Source organism: Panthera pardus, unplaced genomic scaffold, assembly GCF_024362965.1.
Source record: "Panthera pardus isolate Hobbes unplaced genomic scaffold, ASM2436296v1 HiC_scaffold_11, whole genome shotgun sequence".
Lineage (NCBI taxonomy): Eukaryota > Metazoa > Chordata > Mammalia > Carnivora > Felidae > Panthera > Panthera pardus.
This window is the reverse complement of record NW_026526666.1, coordinates 87,619,069-87,636,005: the sequence shown is the minus strand read 5'-3', so window position 1 is coordinate 87,636,005 and position 16,937 is coordinate 87,619,069. Positions and strand designations below refer to the sequence as shown.

At 53.0% G+C, this 16,937-nt stretch overlaps 1 long non-coding RNA gene across 2 annotated transcripts; it reads right to left on the bottom strand.

Annotated features, from left to right (window-relative positions):
- Positions 1–805: 805 nt before the first annotated feature.
- LOC128775890 (uncharacterized) lies at positions 806–2,330 on the bottom strand. 2 transcript variants are annotated; one of them, XR_008420838.1, is made up of 3 exons: positions 2,166–2,330; positions 1,612–1,848; positions 806–1,197 (listed from the first exon to the last, which is right to left on the bottom strand). It is a non-coding gene; the product is annotated as an uncharacterized LOC128775890 (long non-coding RNA). The 2 variants fall into 2 exon arrangements; XR_008420839.1 differs by lacking the exon at positions 806–1,197 and adding an exon at positions 1,240–1,321.
- Positions 2,331–16,937: the final 14,607 nt, after the last annotated feature.

The window sequence follows — 16,937 nt, the reverse complement described above, 5'->3', positions numbered from 1 at the left end:
CTGAAGGGCCGGGGCCAGACTCAGGTCCAGGCTTTTCTTCTTCAGAGAGCAGGGCCGAAGGGCAGCTGCCCATGCACTTAGCAAACCTCGATCGGTCTAGAGCCTTCGGGCGCCCGTCCTGGTATGGAGGAGGCAATGTGGGGCCATCGGGCAGAGGCATCGAGGCTGGCCTGAGACATAGACCAGAAGAGGGCCAGAAGGTGAGGTCCAGGCAGATCTCTGCCTACAGCGTTGTGCCCCAAGGTGGCTCTGTCAGGGGAGGCCTCAGCTGGGCTGGGGGTGCCAGGCCAGTGTTTCTGGCCCATGATGATGATGTCCCTGGAGCGTGGTGTCTGTCCCAGCCCCGCTGGGTCCCCTGGGGCAGTAAAGGCCCCATGCCTCCTCACTTGCACTGCCGCAAAGAGAGAGCAGGAGAGAGAATGTCTTGAATGCTGCTTTATTGCAGTAAGTTTGTCGATTCAGCTCATTACATTTCATTAGAATTATTTAATTAGAATCTTAATAAAAGAGTAAAGCAGGAAGGAGGCTGAGGAGCGGAGGTGGGGAAATCCGTGCTGAGCGTGTGAAGTAGACCCAGTTGGGGAAGTGGGGGTGGCAGGAGAGGGGACTGGTCCCGCTGAGGACACCGGGCATGTGGAGAGGGGTCGGACCCATTTCCCGCCCTCACGGGAAACAGACAAGACGCCAGACAGTTACAAGGCCCAGCGCTGGGGACTCCAGTGGGGGAAGCAGAGATCACTGTGCCAGCCATAGAGGGGGCGTCTAGCCTGGCGTGGGGTTAGGAAGGCTTCCTACAACAGGTGACACCTGAATGTTGAGTTGGAGGTTGGAGTTTTACGAGGAGGGGAGAGGCTTGAAGCAGGTTTGGAGAGAAGGCAGTGACTTTGAGGCTCCTGGCGGGGTGGGGGTGGGGGGGGGTGCAGGGCGGAGTGGAGTTCTGGAGCCAGGACCTGGAGCTGGGTAGCTGGGCTGGTTCCCCATCCCAGTGCCACCACTGGGGACTCTGGCAAGTTATGCCACCCCTCTGAGTCTCATTTTCGTCATCTGTGGAGGGGGGCAACAGTGGCACCCACCTCGTAAGGGCTGTTCTGTGATTAGATGAGCTGATAGGTGGCCAACGCTGTGTGCATTAGCTGTTAGCATTATCATTCTTCTCCCTCCTCCTCCTTCTTCTTCTTTAAATGTTTATTTATTTATCTTTGAGACAGAGAAAGAGAGAGAGAGGGAGCGATGAATAGAGGGAGGGAGAGTGAGAATCCCAAGCAGGCTCTGCACTGTCAGCACAGCGGGGCTGGGAGCCCATGAACGCGGAGATCATGACCTGAGCCGACATCAAGAGTCGGATGGTTAACGGACAGAGCCACCCAAGTGCCCCAGGATTATCTTTCTTATTATCCAAGTGGAGATTTCCAGGGCTGGTCAGGTACGCACGTCTGGGCGGGAACTTGTTTCTGGTAGTGAAGCCACGGGTTGTGGGTGGGCACCCTAAGACGGGGTGGCAGGTACAGGTGCCACCCATCATCTCCACTCCCTCTTTCCTCATTCCCTGAAGGCCCCATGTTGTTCAGAGACCCGCCCTCCACACAGCCCGTGCTCTTCAGGGCAGCTGACCTGACTCCAGCTCCAGAGCGGGATCTGGTGAGACTCCGCCAGTCGGGTCATGGCACTCCCCCAGGTTCCGGTGCTCAGCGAGGCTGAAAAGCTGACCTGGTTCCGTGGTCGGGGGAGCGAGATTCGCCCCCTCTCCGTCTTCAGGACACACACCAAGAAGCACGTGGCCCCACTGCCACCCCTTAGGGAACCAGGCCTAGCAGGAAGCCGGTCTGTGCTGGTATCCCGCCTTTCCAACTGAAAAAAAAAAAAGGGAGAAAGGCGCTGATTTGTAGCGTTTGCTGATTTCCACGGTGTAAATATCCCCTTCAGGGCCAATTGCAAGCTGCCAACAGGATGTCCCTGAACGCACGGCCGGCCATAGAGCACCTGCAAGCCCGCATAAGCCAGCTCCAGCACCGCTGGATGAAGCTGACCCCGAGGCAGGCAGAACTGAGAGAGAAAAGCAGTGGTGCCCCGAGGGCTCTGGGAGCTGCTGGCGACTGTGCCCTGCCCAGGACCCCCCCCCCCTCCCCCCGACCCTGAGCTTCCTCTTTCCCAGAGTGTTCAGTCACCTGCAGCCAAATGCATCCCGTGTGCTGCAGGGTGCGGAGCGAGAAGCGACCGGGGGACCAGCCTTGACCCGTGGGCGTTAATGCGGCAGAGGAAGAGGAGGCTGTGAACCTAGCTGCCACTGTAGTTTGGCAATGCCAAAGGTCACGTTTGCATTCAGGTTTCCTCACACTTAAACCTGCTGCAGTAAAAGATAAGAGAATTTCCTAGCTCAGCTGTAAAAAAAAAAAAAAAAAAAAAGTTCCTAGGCTCCGGTCCACACCCAGAGCCAAGAATTTAGGGATGGAAGCTGTTATTCTTTTAATTGTCCAGTCTCATGGAAGCAGCCGCCCCATCTTTAAGATCTCTGTGCCGTTCATGTGTTCCATGGCAGGAGCAATTCAGGCCCTCCAAGCTATGCCTTCAATGGCACTTTTTTCCAGATGGCCACAGGCCATAATGTAATTCATTAATTTAATTTAATTAGCTGTTTCACCACGACATACCACAGCCTGCTAGATTCTCGTCCCTGGATACTAACTGGATTTTTGCTACCTTCAGCCCCAGCTAGACCAGATAATTATCTTCCCCATTTCCCTGAGGGTGTGTTGTCTGAAACCCACCCCCTCGGACCAATTTCTAAACCAGTCAAGTTTTTTTAGGTGGAAACAACAGAAACTGACGCTCACTGATTTAAGCAGAGCAGGAATTTGCTGGAAGGGCACCAGCCGGGCTCAGGAAAGGGCAGGCGGCGGAGGAGGCTGGCAGCTTAGGACACGTCAAGGGGCCCCTGGAGATGTCTGGTTCTGATGCTGCTGCCGGGGCCCCCATCGCTGGGTGTCACGGCCTGGGCGCAGCAGCTGTCCCCCACGAATGATCTCCGCTGTCCTCTGCAGCACCGTGGTCATCCCCGAATCCAGGGCGGGCTCCTGACTGACAAGTCAGGTCACATGCCTGCTCCTGGCGGATGGGGCGAGAGGGTCAGCCTCGGCATTGGGACGACAGCCGCCTCCCTATAGGGTTCACCCCATGAGGTAGTCCCCCGAACAAGCAAAGGGTTTGGATGCCGAACAGGGAAGAAAGAACCCATAAAACAGCAAATGCTCCCCCGGGCGAGGCACCGTGCTAACATTTTGCCTGCCTTACCTTTACTCTTTCTCAATTCTCTTTTGAAGGGTGTTACTTTTACCAACCTCATCTGACAGCTGGGGAGACAAGCTCTGGGTTTCTTCGGCATTAATAAACCTGGATTTTCAGGGGTGCTGTGAGGGCCAGCCTGGACCATGGATGCTAGACGGCTCAGAGCCAGGTTTCTAGAGCGGTGTCCGAAATTTAGGCCAGCCTTGGGCTCTGGGCCTTGCACAGGTGGAAGGAGCCTATCCAGTCTGGGCACTTCCTTTTTTTTTTTTTTTTTTTGATATTTATTTATTTTTGAGAGAGAGCAAGTGGGGGAGGGGCAGAGAGAGGAGGGGACAGAGGATCCAAGGCGGGCTCTGTGCTGAGGGGCTGACAGCGGTGGCCTCCTGCGGGTGGCCCAGGTCTCCCCCAGCAGACTAGGAGTTCCTGAATCTGAGATGCTCTCCCTCTTAGACCGGGGGGAACCTTCCAGTGACGTGACACCTCTTCCAACAGGTCAGGAGGTTGTGTGCGCAGGGCTGTGTCTCCCCCCTTGGATTGGGGCATCTCAGGGTGAGATGTCTCTTCCCTCAAATCAGGCAGGGCTGAGTGTTCTCAGAGGTCAGTGTCTGCTGAGCCATGCAGATTGGGACTCACGGAACTGGATGGAGCTTGAGTACCTTGAAGGGGAAGTTGAGACCCAGGGAGGGGCAGGGACCTGCTGAGTTCATCCCCCCCCGGGAGCAGCAGACTACTCATCATCTCCAGGAGGATCCCAGGACTCCTGCCTCCCAGCCAGGAGGAATTCGGGTGACAGGGTGAGGTGTGGCCTCCGGAATGAAGCTCCCGGAGCCAGGCAGGAGGAGGCAGCCCTGTGGGGCCCCGGGCTTGGCCCTAAGCTGCCAACCCCGCCCATTGGAAGTGCCTCCTGTTGTTCTGTCCTGTACGTCTGAGTCCTTGGCTGGGCTCCTGGGTGATTGCCTCATCCCACTGAGGCCAACAGATGTGCACAGCTGGAGGAGGGGCTGTCCGTGGAATCCAGCCCTGCCCGTCATGGGCCTGGGCCGCAGGAGATGGAAATCTGGGTTCTGGTCCTGGCCGCCATCTTTCCCTGGTTGTGTGGCCCCGGGCAGGGCCATGGCCTCCCTGGGCTTCAGTTTCTTTTCTGTCTAATGAAGGAGGCTCTTCGTCCGTACGTCAGATGTTGACTGAGGACCCACGATGTGTCGGCTCTGTGCTGGGCCCTGGGCTCGAGCCAGACCCAGTGGTCCCTGCCTTCAAGGAGTCTATGCTCCAGGGGGAGCTGACATTGAGCATCTGTAGTCAGTTTAATGAGCAACCTGATTACAGGGGTTAATATTAACAGCAAACAGTTCCATTTTTCTCCAGTCACTGGCCCCAACTGTTCAGTGGAAGATCCCAGGGTGTTGTGGTCACATTCAGTTATTACACGGCCATCTGTTTGAGATCCTAATCCCAGGGCAATTCAAAGCTTTCCCTTCCTTTGTTTTCAGATAACAGACTTATGGGATATGGAGTGTGTGTGTGAGTGTGCACGTGTGTGTGCAGCATGGGTGGGGGTGGGGGGGCAATGGGTTCTCCAGTACCTTAGAGGATTTGGGAGTACACAGTCTCGTTCTGGGATACTTCCCTCCCCTTCCATTTTTTTTTTCAAATTTAAAATTAAATTTTTATTTTTAAAAATTGAGGTAAAATATATGTAACATAAAACCTATCATTTTAGCCATCGTTAAGGGGACAGCTCAGTGACATTACGTACATTCACAGTGTTGAGCAGCCATCGCCCCCGTCGATCTCCAGAACTTTTTTGATCACCCCCCAATAAACCCACCTCCATTTTGAAATAACAGCCGTATCGAGATACAATCCACACAGCATGCAATACACCCGTTTAAAGCGTACACGTTAGTGGGTCCGTGGTATGGTCACAGCGTTGTGCAGTCAGCATTACAAACCGTTTTCGAGCATTTTCATCGCCCCCCCACAAGAAATCCCCTCTCCATCAGAAGCCCCCCACCCATCCGCCACTACGGGTTCCTCACCTTACCCAACAGCCAGTCTACATTCTGCCTACGGTTTGCCTGTTCTGGGCATTTCATAGCTATGGAATCATACGCTATGTGGCCATTTCTGCCCAGCGTGGTGCTTCCAGTGTCTGTCCGTGTTGTAGCACGTGTTGGCATTTCATTCCTCCCTCCCTGTGTTTAAGGCTTAGATGCAGGGACTGAGGGCATCAGGGCTCAAGAGGCAGGATCTCCATGTAATCTGCCATGACTGGGCTCCGCTCTGTGAACCCCTCTGCTGGCTCCCAGTGCCCTCAGTGTGGCAGGTGTCTGAATGCTGGCTCTCCGCTGGGCGTGCACGTGTGCTCTTGGGTCCTAGGGAGTCCCGGCCTCCACAGTCCCCTGATGTGGGTGTCTGGCTCCAGACCTCTCCCCAGCTGCCCCCTGCAGGGATCTGCCCCCGTGGATCCTGTCACGGGGCCCTTGTGTGGTGGGGTGCCTTCTTGGGTGGGTACCGAAGACAGCACAAGCCCGGCTCTCCTCTGTGATGCCTCAGCACATGGCAGGTGTGCAGGCTGCCCCATTTCCGGTCCTTTCCAGCCTGCCATTCCTCTCTGCTTCTCTCCTGCCCCACTCAGGTGGGCCCAGGTCAAGTCTGCCCCACCAGCAAATATTCCCAGGAGGGAGCTGCCACCCTGGCCTCCTAGCAGGGAGTTTCTTGTCTTATTTCCATAATAACGGGTGATGTTCTCGGTGCCTCGCCCACAGGCTTGTTTGGGAGGAGTCCCTGGGTGAAAAGGGGCACCCGGGCAGGGTGTCTGTCCTGTCCCCTGCCCATTCCCTCTCTGGTACTGCCTTTCCCTAGGAACCTGCAGGGGCTGGGACACGAGCAGGGTATTGGTCAGTCTCAGAGACAAAAGAGGCCAGGTTGGCAAGAGAAGGGTTTTGGTGCTGTAGCAGGCCTGGGTCCTGGTCCCCACACTGCCTCACTGGGCTATGTGACCCAGGATCAGTCCCTTCCCTCTTTGATTGTCAGTCTCCTTATTTATCAAATCCTCACCCTTCTTGATTTAATTGATTCCCGGGGCGCTTGGGTGGCTCAGTCGGTTCAGCATCCGACTTCAACTCAGGTCATGATCACGAATTTGGTGAGTCCGAGCTCCGCAGCAGGCTCTATGCTGACAGCTCAGAGCCTGGAGCCTGCCTCAGATTCTAGGTCTCCCCCTCTCTCTCTGCCCCTCCCCTGCTCATGCTCTGTCTCTACTGAGAGCCCAGTATCCAGTCCAGGGCTCTTTATTCTACACCTGGTGATCCTCCTCCCAGGGGTCTAGGCAGGGCCTGTCCTAGGGGACTCCCGGTGGGCACTTGGCGCAGGGGCCCAGATTTCTGTAGGCTGGTGGCACTGGGCTCTCATGAGAGTCAAGCCGTGGGGAGTGCAGCCAGAGCCCCCTCCTGCTCGCTGCAGCCACCTTTGTGCCTTCCTGGGAGCTAAGTTTGATTTCCCTGGGGCCCCATCTGATCTGTGCAGACCATTCCCTGCAGACAGCAGACCTTAGCAGTGCCACAGCATTCCCAAGGGTCTCATACCTGGATCCGTCCTTCCCACATGTGTGTGTGTGTGTGTGTGTGTGTGTGTGTAGCACAACACTGCAGTGCAGGGAGCCTCAGCTGGGCTGACGGCAGGGTGTGTCTGTCCTCACAGAGTATTTCCTGCCTACTCCCACCCTGGGCAGGGCTCAGGCTCCAGACCTGAGGGGCTGGGAAGCCAGAGGCCTGACAGTCTTCAATCCAGTCTCAGACGCAGATTCACATCCCCGAGCCCCAGGCCCAAGGCTTAACCCTGGCTCTGTTTCCAGGCTGAGACCCAAACCTGCCCCTACACTGAGCCTTGCCCCCACTTCCGTGCTAAGCCCTGATCATAGTCCCAGACTGAGCCCTGCTCCTGGTTCCAGACTGGGCCCCTGGCCTCATTCTAAAACTGAGCCCTGACCTTTTTTCCAGCCTGTTCTTTGACCCCAGTTCCGGGCTGAGCTCTGACCCAATTCCAGACCATTCCCTGACTCTGGTTCCAGGCTGAGTCCTTACTATAAATTAAGCTCTAAACCTGGCCCCCAACTAAATCTTGGGTCTGGCCAGAAATTCAATCATTATTCAGCCCTAATTTCAGTCCTGCCCTCTGTCCTTGGCCAAACCGTGACCGTGGCCACAGACTGATCTCAAATGTCCAAACAACAAATCAACCCTTGACCTAAAACCTAACCCAAGCGGGAGCCAGGATCCCTTCAAATGGCAGAGTCTGCTGGAGCTAGAGGGGACGTCAGTGTCTCGCTGGGCAGAGCTGCAGGGACCAGGCACAAAGCACAGAGGAGAGAACAGAGAATGACAACGGCCATCTCAAAGAAGAGAAGAGTGACAAGGACTGGCATCCAGATTGAGAGTGGGGTACAGGAGGGCTCTGGATTCGGAATGCACAGCTCTGGTTCTAATCCAGGCTCTATCGTTTGTTGTAACCTTTTTTGGGGTGAGTCCACTGGCCTCAGTGAGGTTGTTTCTTCATCTTCAAAGGGACCCAGCTGCCTTCCTCCTGGGTTATGCAGCTCCTGAGAGCACCGTTTTCCATCTTGCCCTTAGGTTTTTACATACCGCCCCCTCTGCCTGAACCACTGTGCTTTCCTTGCCCGTCCCTACATCCCCAAGGCGAAATGCCTGTTCCTCCAGGAAGTCTTCCTGAAGCTCCTTGTGGTGGACATAAGATGCACCCTGCAGATCCCCCTTCAGCCCAAGACTCGGTGCCCTGGGTCTGGAGTGCTGCCCGCAGACAGCCTGCACCCTTCAGCCTGCACTCATTCCGGGCTTCCTGCATCCGGTGACTGAGCGATGACCGAAGGCAGGGAGGAGAATCCGAGAACTCCTTCCAGCCATCCCAGCCAACTCAGGACAACTCTGAAGGGCTCTTCTCACTCCAGTGCTCCCCTAGGGTCAGCTGAGGTTCTTGGGCCAGTACTGGGGGTCTCCCCATTCCCCCCACCCGGTTTCCTGCCCCTCCCTTCCACAGGTGTTGATCTCAGAACCCTCCCTGATAAGCACCTACATGCTGACCTCCGGCTGAGCCTCTGCCTCCAGAGAACCCAGCCTGGGACACCCCTAGTCCAAGTCCTAAGTTACTCCCATGGTGCGTGGTCATCTCCTTTGTAACACTCATAATAATTTAGGGTACTTGTTTCCTCTCTGCTTCCACTAAAGTTGCCATGCAGGGGGGGCGTGGACACAAAGCCTTAGCACCGCTGGGTGCAGGTAGAGATTTCCTGGGAGGAACAGAGAGGAAGAGAAATGGTGGAGTGTCCACAGCCCCCTGAACTCTGAACTTCCTTGGCATGGGTCCTCAACATGGTCAGTGTTCCAGCAGAGAGAGGCCAGCTGCAGCCAGGGGGGCTGGACGTGCGACCAACTCCAGGAGAAAGGACCAACCCCACGCTGTTGGGCTAAGAGGAAGGAGGGGACACGCAATTTCTCTAAGTAATAAGAAATAACATCAAAGGATGTCTGGACGTGAGCCGCACCCCAAAGACTCTGGGAGAGCCTCGAAGGTCTCGGCACCCAGGAACACCGCTATCTGCTAAAGCTGACGTTCGCTGCTCCTGGTGGGCTTGCCTGGCATCTACCGGGTCCAGCCAAGCCGGCTCTCTGCCAAGATATACGCCTCATGAGGGTAGGAGCTGAGTCTGTCTTGTTCCCTGTTCGATAAATTGTATGCATGCCATATGGATAAATAAATGAGCAGATCAATAAGTAAGGGATGGAAAAGCAATTTACAGACCTGAAAAATTATGCAAGGCAGAGGATCACGGGGGGGAAGAGTGCTTCTTCCAGGAGTTATTCCTTAGGAAGGGGGAAAAAAAAGTCTATTAATAGACCCGATTAATAAACATTCAGCCAAGGTAAATGTTAACAGGAAGTACCTCTGCAAATGTTGGCGGTCTCCCCAGCAGGGCTCAGGGTAGGCTGGCGGGCAGGCGAAGAAGGCATCCTCCCCTTCTGTTTGCCCAGGGCGGTATCCTTCCTAGGGGAGCCTCCTCCCCGAGTCCCAGAGTGTGGGCCGCAGCCCAGGCTTGCAGCTTCCTGGAAACTTACACGGCTCCAGCTACCCCGGCCCCTTAGATGTTCCCTTGAACACGCCACGCTTGTTTGTACCTCATGGTCTTCCCCCTTGCCACTGTCCCTCTTCCCCTCACTCCCTTCAGGTTTCTGTAGAAATGTCACCTCCTCAGAGAGGAATTTCTTGACCCCAATCGAAAATAGCAGCCACTGTCCCCATCGCTGTTCCTCTCTCTCTCTCTCTCTTTGAAACATTTTTAAAAAGTTTTTATTTATTTTGAGAGAGAGCCAGCCCGAGCCAGGGAGGGGCAGAGAGAGAGAGAGAGAGAGAATCAGAAGCAGGCTCCGCACAGTCAGCGTGGACCCTCTGTGGGGTTCGATCTCACAAACTGCAAGATCACGACCTGAGCTGAAAATCAAGAGTCCGCTCCTTAACCAACTGAGCCGCTAAGGTGCCCCCCTCTTTCTTTTTTAAACGTTTGCTTATTTTGAGAGAGGCAGAGACAGAGACAGACAGACAGACATTGAGACTCCCAAGCAGGCTCTGGGCTGTCAGTGCAGAACCCAACACGGGGCTCGATCCCACCAACCGTGAGATCAAACCAAGAGTCAGACACTTAACCAACTGAGCCACCCAGGTGCCCCCCGGCTCTTTTATCAAAATTCCCTAATTCTGTTTTAATTTATTGCAGGGACTTATGACAACCTGAAGTTGTAGACATGATTGATACGGTTTTTAAAAATAATTATTTATATTCGTCCAACTCCCCTCTCTAGAATGAGGACAGGGCCTTTTTCTGTTCCGTTCACTGCTGTATTTGCTTGAGCAGTGCCTGGCCCTTGGGTAAGCGCTCGGTAAAACAAAGGAACAAATAAGTGAGTGGTGACCCAGAGAGTCCCTGTCCTCGGCCAGCTCCCCTTCCAGTAGGCAGCGAGCCAGGCAGTTTCTCCGCTGCAGGCTGGGTGACGTGACGGTTACAGTGGGGACAGCATACAACCCTGCTGGGAGGTTTCCCGCACGAGGCCACATCTGACCAAGACCCGAGAATTCTCCAAGCGAGGGTGAGGAGGAGTGAGTTCCGGGCAGAGGGAAGTAAGGACAGGTTCAAAAGCCTGAAGGCGAGAGAACACCCGGCAAGTTGGGAGAAAGTAAAGAAATTTTGTGGGACTGGACCAGAGTGGGGAAGGGGAAGGGATACCGTAGAGACTGGGGGGTGGGGGGTGGGCCAGGCAGGGGTCCCCTCATGAAGGATCTGGAGCAAACACTAAGACATGACCAGCTCATACTTCTGCACACCGCTCACAATTTTCAGGAATTGTGCCACCTCCGGCATCTCTCGTCCCAGGGATCAATACTGTTCGCGTGATATTTTCATTTTGCTCATATACATTCACTTAAAAGGGAAGCCCTTTGTAACACCAACCTAATTTGTACCAAATATACAAAGTGACAGGAAAGTGAAACCTAAGGAAAATGAAATACCGTTCTGTTGCGTCGCCTGCCTGAGGCTCTGATTCCAAAGTCTACCTTCTCTTGTTAAAAAGGGAGATCAAAGTATCAGCAAGGTCCCGAAGACACAGTAGCAACAGGTGGGCCTTTCTCCTTGACGTGATCATCGGAAAGAGGCTGCAAAGGGAATATCTCTCTTGCTTCGTGATTCAGTGTTACTTCAAGCTGTGTCTGGATTTCTTCTGAGATTATTGTATAGCTACATAAAATAATTTTATGCACGACCACTTGTACAATTTCCACACATTGAGAAACTCACCGTAAACCTTTCAGGTGTCTTTGACTCAATGGGAGTAGAGTATGGAAGACGAAATGGGGTAAATGGCCAAGAAAACGGAACAAACCGATCAAATTTTATCCCCCAACTCTTTTTACATTAGAAAACCCACGGGGGCGCCTGGGTGGCTCAGTCGGTTGGGCATCCGACTTCGGCTCAGGTCGTGATCTCGCGGCTCGTGAGTTCGAGCCCCGCGTCGGGCTCTGTGCTGACGGCTCGGAGCCTGGAGCCTGCTTCGGATTCTGTGTCTCCCTCTCTCTCTGCCCCAACCCACTTACATTCTGTCTCTGTCTCTCTCAAAAAAAATAAACATTAAAAAAAAAAAAAGAAAAGAAAACCCACCCACCCATCCAACTACCCGGGAGTCCACATGCCCGCGCCTATGCCCACCTGCCTTTTTGCATGTCTGCTAGCCCGCTCACAGATCCCATTTCCTCACCTGCCTTCTACCTACCTGAATATATGCACCTGTCTCATCTGCCAAATGTATGCATGCACACCCTCCACCCAAATATTCTCCTGAACATTCCCCACCCATTCCTTTGTCTACCTATCTGTCTACTATCCATCCATCCAACCATCCATCCACCCTCTACCCACCCACCCACCCACCCGCCCAACCTTCCATCTATCTATCATCCCACAAATTACATTTCACACACACTGTCTTAACTCCTGGTTCTGTTCTTCCTGAAATAGAAACTGTGGCCACACCACTTTTACTGAGTTCTGACTCAGGACTCATTACCTCTTACAAACTTCAGTTCTCCCTCAGCTGCCCCTTGGGTTGTCCCTAAATGGAATCCCTGAAAATAATCTTATTTTTGCTGTCCCTGACCTCTTCCCCTTATACACTCCTCCCCACTGTGTGTCTTATTTTCCCATAAGCTTACCAGGTGGTGTTCTGGGTTGTCAAAACTGAAAGGGACTACAGCGACCACTGAACCCAAAACTTTCAGCTTCTAGATGGGAAGGCCAAGGTCCAGCGTGGGCAAAGTCACAGGGTAAGCCAGTCACAGTATTAGGAAATTTTTCTTTCACAAGATAAATCCTTTGTCCCCACAAACTTCACATGGATTTCCAAAATGGCAGGGCTTGAAGCATCCTAAGACATCCTAAGAGTGGAAAGCCACTCGAGGACATGGGCTTCACAGAAGTGGGGGTTGTAAGTGGTCTCGTCTCTGAGTCCCTACATCCCTATTCAACCAGAGGACAAGACGATGTAAGATTTTGTTTTTGAACAAAGGGTTTTCCCGCTAAGAAACAAAGTTTAAATCCTTTGTTCTTATCCAATGCCCTCATTTTATGGACAAAGAAATAGGTTCAGAGAGGAGAAGGTTCTTGCCCAAAGTCATAGAGCAGGTAAGAGGCGGAACAGGTTTGCTAACCAAGGTTTCCTGGTCTTGTCTTTTTCCTTCGCTGAGTATCTGCTGACTTTAGAGAGACTTGAGTTGTGGTGGCCTGGGGAAGAGGGAATGGCCATTCTTTTACCCCAAGAATTCCCACACCTAGGGAAGGCAAGCCAGCCCATTTTCTGCTTATGGGCTGAGGACATATTACATTAAAAAAAAAAAAAAAAATCAAGCGTGGTCCTCTGGACTCCTGGGCTCCCTTCACTGGTCCCTGGTAGCCAAGGGGAGGCAGGCAGGGGCACCAACGATACCCTAAGCCCTTCATTTATGATGGTTCTCTCTCCTTAACAGCTGTCTCTTTGCTCTACAAAATTCTCCCTGTTAAAGTTATGAGAACTGAGCATACTTTGTTCACTGTGATTGTGGGTTTTGCCACCGAAATTGATAATCCCTCTTGGGAGAGACATGAGATGCTTTCCTCCCTCGATACACACTATGAATTGCTCTGTGCTCTCTGGGTAGCAATGTCAGGGGCCTGTGGACTCCTCTAGCTCAGCTGTATTTGAAACTCAGCCTACTGATGTTCTCTGGGAGCTGGGGCCAAGCTCCACGGCATTCGACCTTGTCCTGAGACCTCCCACCTGCGCTGCCTGTCACTCGCAGTTTTCTGGGCTTGTCAACATTTGCTGAAGCGTCATCCTTGTTTGTCTGTAGCTGGGGGCGGAGGCGGGGGCGGGCTTTATGCCTTGCCCCTGGCCTTTTAACACAGGTTCACTGGTCTTTTACCTGACATCCTGCAGCTGTTAAGATCAGACTCTGGAGTCAGGCTGCCTGGGCTCAGGCTCCAGCTGCCCTGTTCACGGGCTGTGTACCTTTGGGCAAATTACTTAGCCTCGTTGGGCCTCAGTTTCCTCATCCATAAAACGGAGATCTGGAATAATAGGAAAGTCAGAGAAGATCTGACTGAGATCTGAAGGAAGAGGAGAAGAAGAGGAGAGGAAAGAGAATTGTGGGCAGGAGAGAAGAGCATGTACGAAGACGCTGTGGCAAGAGGAGGCAGAGCGATTACTAGGGACTGAGAGACTCAGGGTGGTAGAGATATTGTAGCTTGGCTTGCTCAGCATCGTTTGTGGTACAGCTTTCCTGTCCTAGAGAGACCGAGGAGCCGGGCTTCTGAAGCCAAGCTCCCCGATGTGATTTAGGTTCTATCACTCAGACATACCGTGGACATTAACGCTGTAAGGCTGGGGCCTGTCTCTGAATCGCAGGCAAGGAGACTTAGGAGGGATTTGTTTTTCTGCAGCAGCCGTTGCAGGGAACTCAGCGTCTAGACCCTCATTTGCGATCGTAGAAGAGCTTGGGGCACCCATTTTCTTGGGGAGGGGATCAGGGCAGAGTTCAGCCCCCGGGGTCAGCAGTGCTGGTGCCAGCCTCCTGATTCCCCAGCTGGTTGATCAGAGTAGAGGCTGTGGTGTCGATCTGGGGATCATTTCTGGAAGCTCAGCCTAGAGCCGGCCTCTCCAGCCCTCCCGACAGCGTTGTCAACCCCTGCCCCCTGTGTTAAGCTCCTCTTGGCTTAAATGAACCGGAGCGGTTTCTCTGGTCAGAAGCTGAGACTGGCTGTGGTGGATGTGAATGTTTCTGCTTTTTACCTTCTGGAATGCTCACTTTTATTTTATTTATTATTTACTTATTTATGTATTAATTTATTAAATGTTTTTATTTTTATTTTTGAGAGAGAGAGAGACAGAGAGACAGAGTGTGAGCAGGGGAGGAGCAGAAAGAGAGGGAGACACAGAATTGGAAGCAGGCTCCAGGCTCTGAGCTGTCAGCACAGAGCTGGATGCGGGGCTCGAACTCACGAACGGTGAGATCGTGACCTGAGGCGGAGTTGGACGCTTGAACAACCGAGCCACCCGGATGCCCCTGGAAGGCTCACTTTTGAGACACTCCAGCTGGCATGCTGGGTGAATCAGGCCATATGGAGAGGCCACATGTGGCCTCTGGTCCACAGCGCCAGTTGAACTCCCAGGCAACAGCCAGCAACAGTCACCAGATGTGAGCAAGCATCTCGGAGGCCCAGCCCAGTCACACCTCTAGATCATGTCAGTCCCGGAAGAACCACACGGCTGAGCCCAGCCAAGCCCAAGAATCATGAGAGATAATAAACCGTGGTGGTTTTAAGGCCCCACATCTTGGAGCGATTGGTGATGCGGCAACAGATAGGCAAATGCTGACTGATGCAGGCAAAGGGAGTAATAGGAAGTTAGGCAGAAAGGTGACATATTCTCATGTAACTTTCATGTGGATCCCCCTGCCTGCCGTGGGGAGAACAGACCGGAGAGGAGAGCCAGCCTGACCCACCTGTTGTTGGGCTGGGGGAGAGGGGTAGTAATTAAAGGGGAGCAAAGGGGGTGGCTCAGAGATGCTTAGGAGATAACATTGTAATGCTGGGTGATGGCTAGGGGACAGCTGGTCATCTGCGTGGGCTTTACCTGACCAGTTCCTGCTACTCTTGGGGCCCCTCTTCCTCATGCCTCGTACCCCTCCAGAGGCATAAAGGGGAAGGAACAAGGGCTTGGGTGTCAGATACATTGGGTGTTCATCCCAGATTCACCGCCTACCTTCTGTGTTACCTTGGGCAAATCAACTAACTGCTCTAGCCTTCACTTTCCCTCTTCAATCAAATGGGAGCAAGAAAAAGATAATCGTAGAATTACATTGGTTTATTGAGCAGTGCCTGGTGCACAGGAGGGGTATGCAAGAAATATTTGTTGAACGAATAATGAATGCAATGGGCTGGAACCAATGGGGTACAAGGAAGAAATGGCCTTAGTTTTCTTCTCCACCTGTAAACTTCCTCTGTCAAAGGCAGTTTGTCCTTCCTTGACTCCTGATGATAGGTAGATCCATGACTTCCTGGTTCCTTTTGGTTAAAATAACAGTTGCATTTGGGGCGCATGGGTGGCTCAGTCGGTTGAGCATCCGACTTCGGCTCACGTCATGACCTCACAGCTTGTGAGTTCGAGCCCCGCGTCGGGCTCTGTGCTGATGGCTTGGAGCCTGGAGCCTGCTTTGGATTCTGTCTCTCTCTCTGCCACTAACCCACTCACGTTCTCTCTCTGCCTCTCTCAAAAATAAATAAACATTAAAAAAAAATTTTTTTAAATAACAGTTGCATTTGGTAACTACAGCTCACTTCCAGTAATTAGAAAGTCCACTCTGAGTCAGTGAGATATGACATTGTGATTTCCCATCCGTCTCAAAGCTCAAGCAAACCCCTTCTTTACTGAGGACCTACTATGTGCCGGACCCTGTGCTGGGGGCAGGTAGAGTTGCCAGAAAAAATATAGGAAGCCCCATTACATTTGAATTCCACACAAATTAGTGAAGAATCTGTTAGTATATATTGCATGGGCATACTTAGGGCAGAAATTATTTGTTACGGGTGTCTGGCTGGCTCAGCTGGAGGAGTATGTGGCTCTTGATCTCAGGGGTCATGAGTTCGAGCCCCACGTTGGGTGTAGAGATTACTCAAATAAATAAACTTTGAAAAAAGGCAAGTTATTTGTTGCTTATCTGAAATTCAAATGTCAGGGCGCCTGGGTGGCTGAGTTGGTTAAACACCAACTTCAGCTCAGGTCATGATCTCCCGGTTCATGGGTTCGAGCCCCGCATCGGGCTCTGTGCCGCCAGCTCAGAGCCTGGAGCCTGCTGCAGATTCTGTGTCTCCCTCTCTCTCTGCCTTTCTCCTGCTCGTGCTCTGTCTCTCTCTGTGTCTCAAAAATAAATAAACGTTAAACAAAAATTCAAAAGAAAACCCCAAATGTAACTGGCCTTCCTGTGTTTCTATTTGCTGTATCGTAGCCCCCATACGCCTTGCCGCGTCTCGTGGGAGTGGGAGCCTTCTCTGCCTCGGCCAGAGGCATTTGGCTCTAGGTGAGCAGGCAGACAGGTGGGGGAATACCTTTCCCTCTGTATTCCCCATAGCCCATTTGATCATTTGACGTGAGCATGAGCATCTACAGTACAGTTTGACCACTGCTCCTTTGTCTACCCTATCGCCCCCATTGCCTAGGTTTCCACCATTAGAGCTGCAATCCTTTGATCTTTGGGAAGCGTGTTTCTTTTCAGGCGGTTAGAAAGTGCATCTGCCTCTGGGAGGGTTGGAGCCTTATCAGCTAGTGCTTTCTGTGACCTCCGATTGGGAGTAGGAGTTTCTGAGAAAAGCATTCAGTGGTGATTTCCTGGAAGGGGTGGGGGCAGTGCTGCCAGGAGGGTGGGGAGTGACCTGATGGATGGGTGAGAGGGACCCAAATTGGGGATCCTGGGCCCAGCTACTGGCCGGCCGGGATACTTCCTGCACTGATCTGAGCGGCAGGCTGAAGAGAAAGCATCTGGAAAGGGCCTGGAGGAGGCTG